At 35.5% G+C, this 6,194-nt stretch overlaps 1 non-coding gene across 1 annotated transcript; it reads left to right on the top strand.

The window, feature by feature from the left end:
- The first annotated feature begins 5,774 nt into the window (after positions 1–5,774).
- TRNAS-GCU (transfer RNA serine (anticodon GCU)) lies at positions 5,775–5,856 on the top strand. The gene has a single exon. It is a non-coding gene; the product is annotated as a tRNA-Ser (tRNA).
- Positions 5,857–6,194: the final 338 nt, after the last annotated feature.

Genomic DNA, 6,194 nt, shown 5'->3' with positions numbered 1-6,194 from the left:
AAATTTAATATTTTTTATTAAAAATAGTACATAGTACATCCACCCGAAGTCGGGAAAAGAGGTAATTCGATCAGAAGGGCACCCTATTTATTACTTTCCTAAGGTTAGCCGTACTACATTCTTTTTTTCTTCTTACTTGCTACTTGTGACAAAAAGAGCAGGTTAGGATAGATGCCCCTAAGAGCATGGGACATGGCCCTAAGGGCATCTATACCCAAAAAAAATTAGGCAACTATCCTTTTAGCATAGGATAGGTGCCTTTTTTAATAAAAAATATAATAACACTAAAAATCGAATTAAACATAGCTATCCCGTCTAATTTATAAGATAGTCTATCAAATTATATAAAAATCTGCTTCATTTTACAGCTGACAAAAAAATTATCCATTAAAAGATACTTACCAATTTTATTTCGACGCTCGCTAAGGTTTGGCCGCGGAAGATTTTTGCTCTCACTGGCTAAACGAACGCACTCTTTGATGGTTTGCGAGGCGAAAAGTGGTACGGGGAGGTCCCTTTCTATTATACGTACTATAACTTTATGCTAAGTTGCTTGTAACATAGTGTACTTAAAATCGCGGCACCTATCCCACTGGGGCATGTATCCTGGAATTACCCTATATTTGAACGAACAGAGCAAATAACCACAACAATCGGAAAGCCTATCCCAAACAGCGACCAATTTCTATTTATGGCATTGTAAAATACGCTCGTCGGAATCAATTACCATTAGAAAGCAAAATATTTATTAAAGAGAATTACCACTTCATTTAATCTTAAAGGTGACTGACTGACTGACTGACTGACTGACTGACTGACTGACTGACATAGTGATCTATCAACGCACAGCCGCCACTGGACGGATCGGGCTGAAATTTGGCATACAGGTAGATGTTATGACGTAGGCATCCGCTAAGAAAGGATTTTACGAAACTCCACCCCTAAGGGGGTAAAATGGGATACACGTGTACGAAGTCACGGGCGGCCGCTAGTTAGACATAAAGTACTGTTAATTTGTTGTTTGTATTAGGACTTAGAACATCGAGTTCGAGGTCTCTGTCGCACGAAAATAACCCTTGTGAATTACTCAAATAAATCTTTGTCTAATGTAACTGATTTGTTTCGCCAGTCGACGAATCGATTTGTCGTTGTCTACACTCGAACCGAACAGGATTAATGTCAGCAATCGGTCCAAACTAATGTGGCGAAGTACAATAAAACGCATTCATATCGAAATCGATTTCGAAAACCTTTGATACACAACTCGGCTTACTGATTAACGTAGGGTAGTAATATTCATGACGTTCCTAGAAATCAAAATGTAGGTCTATAGCAGCTTTCCCTTTTCTGAGAATTTTATTGATCTGAGTTTTTTTTGTTTCGCCGGTATTCATGATGTTCTTTCCATGAAATTAATTTTTGATTGGTGTTGAGAATTTAATGAGAAAACTCCAAGACTTTTACTTAAATAATTGTCTATTCACTTTGACTTATTAAACTACTTTAGTATTAATTTAAAAGTTCATCACATAAAGTTGACATGATATAGTAATAATACCTACCTAATGTAATAAAATATTATTACTTTAACCAGACTTCGTTCTATTTAAATCAAAGTTATCAATTTCTTAAAATAACAGTCAGCCGCGTCCTAGAAATTGAAGCACCACATTGCCAAGAAAAACATTTATAAGATTCTGTAGTTTCGGGTCAAATCTGTTAAAATAATACTCGTAACTCTCCTGAAATTACATCTCTGAACGAAATTTCGATAATGTACAGATGACAGCGCTTCATAATATACATTTTGGCTACAAAACCGACCTTATCACAAGTATACTTTAAGACTAGGCGCAGACCACCGATTTTTAGTTTGCCGACAGTTGTGCCCGATTTTAAATTGTATGAAGAATCGGCCAAATCGAATCGGTGTAATGTGCGCACTTCCATACATGCCCATACTGATCAACTGCCCGACTAAACTATCGGCCGACGAAAAATCGATGGTCTGCGCCTAGGCTAAGAAGCATCTCGTATATTAGTTTGGCGAGTCGTCATCTGTACCTATGCCATCATGCTTTACATGACAATATTATAATATGTGTAAGTGTAATATTGTAGTACGAGTAAAATAAACATAACTTACATTGTAATCTTCTACAGCCACTTTTTCGTTCCACCTGAAAACAATAAAGAAGATTTATCGAGAACTTTCGAAGCTATCTTATGAGACATACCTACAAGTACAAGACATAAAATAATTTATGGTCCAAGCCAACAGACTTCTGCTCCTTATACCGAACTAATTGTCTGTGTCCCTTCTCTGATTCAAGGCAAACTGATATGATCATCATCATCATCTTCATTATTGCAGTCACAGGACGTCCACTGCTGAACATAGGCCTCCCCCAATAATTTACATAATAACTGATGCTTTGATAAAACTAGATAATGTTCATAGTAAGTTGATATACCATTCTCAACTTACATACAATACCCCTCTGGTCAGACTAAGGCTGAGTTGCACCATCTAACTTTGACCGTAACTTTGACGATAACCCGTGTTTTTTGTATGGAGTTTGACAGATTTTTGACGTTTGTCAAAGTTAAAGTAAGATGGTGCAACCCAGCCTTAGATTTCTAACTGGGTTTAGTACACAGCTGTCAGCTAAGTAAAAGCTATGTGTATAAACCAAAATACGATACACCGTTACTTATAATATGCGCTCATGGTTTTGCTGAAACACGAAACCGTATCCTGCAGCATGTTTTTAGAACAAAAGCCATTACGACTACAGCTGGTCTACGAATTCCAACGTGCATAAAATATTTCAAAACGAATTATGATTTATGTCCGATTTGTGTAGACAAAAAAATATTTCACGAGGTTGGAAAAAATTACATTTTTGTCTGAAAAATGCGTTTGATGTTATAAACTTTGGGTAATTATTAAGAAAAATTGCTTAGGTACTTTCTATTTTTGCCGCAGGCTATATTAATAAATAGTTTTATTAATTTAACCTAATTTTTTTAATAAAGGTAGGTAGGTGGGGAAAACGCAAAAATGTTTGTTCTGAAAAATGAGTTTTTTCTTTAAATTCTCTTCTTAGTTTAGACCTTTCTGTGAGAGATCTTTGACATCAGCAGGCTATCTAGTACAAGTAAGTAAATAGAGATATTAGGATTTTCAAATGACTTTAAAATAGTCTCGGTGAACTCTACACCGAAATCACATGTTCATTCCCAAGGAAATATAACGCCACGACCCTCTGTGTGTTCTCGGGATGCGAGCGTGATATCAAATGCCTTCCATTATCGGCCCAGAGCTCACTATGCAGACTTAGCTTTTCTAAAGTGTCAGGAAAACATTGGCTCTATTGGCATTGGTCCTTTTTCGCTACTCGATAACAAAGGTCGTGTTTGCAATCCCCAATATTCTCGAGTTTGTTTTGCGAAGTGAGTATTACATTTCAACCCGAAACAACAAATTGTATATATCTACCTCTAACACAGAAAGCGAGCGCATTTATCTGCTTCAATTAATTTAAGTGGTTTCAAATAAATAACTCGAAATTATAAACATTAATTTAATTGAAAAAATAACCATTAGATTAAAATTACGCCGCAATTGTTTTTGCTAAGCCAATAAAGATGAAAAGTTAGGGTCCCCATAATGGCAGTTGAGCGGTAAAAATATAAAATATTCATGCCCCATGAATTGATTATGTCCGATGAATACAAAATGAAAGGTTGAGCAATATCAATAAAAGGAGCTCTTACGTTTATTCTTCTAAAACATACCATTATACTAACAATTAAAGTAAACAGCCACTGAAACAGTGTTAATTAAGAGCTGTTTATTATAAAAAATTCCAGGATATCTTTTAACCTAGCGCTTTCAAGCAACAGTAGCTCTTACTGCTAACAAAATAGGATAACTTTACGAGCTTTAGCCTTAACTTGGCCACTTACTGCAATACCCGAGGATTACCAGGGAAAATAAATTGGACAAACGGAACAATTTATCGTTCTTCTTAATCCCTGTTGACACGCACTTTACGCACCTTAGTTTGATCGCGGCCTATTTCTGGGGTTGTAGATAGGTCAATAACTATCTACACGCGTGTTGTTCCCCAAAGTGTGACGAGGAACTACTTTAACACTTAGATTAATAAAGCCTAGATATCTATCTAGGCTTTATCTAGGTTTGTAGTAAGACTATCTAGTCTTCATACAAACGCTTCGTCAAAAGTGAGGCAAAAATCTTATGTCATTACTGTCAAAACGTTAAAAATGTTTAAACTAGGGCGATTTTTTCGAAATTGAGAGGTTTTTATCTACAATATCGTAATAAAATTTTATTATTTGTTTATTTAATAAGGCATTTCATTAAAACAAAAAGGTTTCAATTTTCAAGTGGACCAGAATGGTGTACTAAAAGTTACCTGACTTTTCGTGTGCTTTCTATCTATCTAGGTTTTACTAAATATATGCTTTGACATGGACAAAGTAGACCAGAGTGGACAAAATTAAGTACACAAATTCCATTCTCGGAGTGCGACGACCAAATTCAGAGTTAGAGGCGTTCGCAAACTACTGAATAACTACGTAATACGTATCTTTATTGCGCTTCAACTAAATTTAAACCACCTATCTTGTTTGGGTAAGCTACTAAGTGTCGAGCGTAGCTATCTAGACGATAATAATTTTGCCAGAATTACAGTATACTCGCAACTTACATATATTATGCTTGAATCGAAACTGCAACAAGACTGAAAATGGGAATTTATGTTGGTATAATGTACCTTTTTATTTTGGCATATAAATAAAATTGAAGTGCATAAGGATTTTCCTTTTGGATAGTAAACACTTGCCAAGCGATTTATCAAAGTCGGATAGACATCACGATTGAGGATATCTAACATTGAGTATCAACGAACACGTAGACGATGTGGAATCCTGCTGTCGTAGACATGAGGCAGGGTCCTACTCTATATATACACTTCAATATTTTGCTGTATCTTTTTCTCTCGCTTTCGATTTTAGGCAGAGTGAAAGAGATAGAGCTGAAAGTAGGTTATTGGATTGCAAAGTAGACCTCCGAGGCGATATTGAACACCCAATATTCGACCTATCAGCGATTTGACTGCGAAGAACTTTGGATTTTGCAGTGATAGATGGTTGTACGTGCTGGCCGCAGCGCTAACTTCGAACAAAACCTCAGAGGTTACTTTTTGCTGGAATTCTTCGCGTCGACTTGAGAAAATCAACACCATTTCTTAAGTGAATATTGGTTTTGCTGATTCAGATAGTAAATGGTTTAAAATTGATATGCCCTTCACACTATGATATAATATGTTATAGTACAATTTTATCACAATTATGTTGAACAGCATCTAATAAAAATGATCAAATTACAAGTGAAAGGTAAACAAAATTAAATTGTGTTGTGTAATATGATTTACAATATTATTTTATGAATTTGAACTTTATTGCAACATAATAACTAATTTAATCTAGACTAGATTAATTTAAAGGATGGTAGTATATTGTTTGCAAACGGGTTTAATACTCGTGAAAGCAAATTGTTATTACTTTAGTACAGTCAACGGTACATCAGACTATAGAGTTTTGATGCAAAATAACTCAGCATTTATCTTGATGTCTTATAATTTTTTTTCATATCAATAAAGGCAAGGTAAGGAACTTTTTCTGTAAACGCAAGCATTTTTATGCAACGCGTAACGATTCCTTATTTGGCGACCCTCTTGCATGACGAGGTGGCCGAGAGGTTAAGGCGTTGGACTGCTAATCCAATGTGCTCTGCACGCGTGGGTTCGAATCCCATCCTCGTCGAGTTTTTGAATATTTTGTAAAATTATTAACATCATCTTCAGTATTTGATCGTATCATAATTCCATGAAAACTGCGATTGATTTTATATTCGATGAATTTAATTTATTTTTATTTCTTTACTTTATTATTACGAAAGGTTCCGTACTCTGCTCCTGCTCTGTCTATCTACATTAACCCCGTGAACCCTAAGCGGCGCATGAGACCGCGGTAATAATTGATTTCTATTGGATCTCGATTCTCAGGTAAAAGTGTTAGAGGAAAGCTAAAAACATAAGTAATTCAAAGATTTAGTCAATTAAGATTTTCTAAAAGGCGTACCTAAATATTACACGTAAGGT

This window comes from Ostrinia furnacalis, unplaced genomic scaffold (genome assembly GCF_004193835.3).
Source record: "Ostrinia furnacalis isolate ACB-3 unplaced genomic scaffold, ASM419383v2 OfSCF0375, whole genome shotgun sequence".
Taxonomy (NCBI): domain Eukaryota; kingdom Metazoa; phylum Arthropoda; class Insecta; order Lepidoptera; family Crambidae; genus Ostrinia; species Ostrinia furnacalis.
This window is presented reverse-complemented; position numbering and strand designations above follow the sequence as displayed.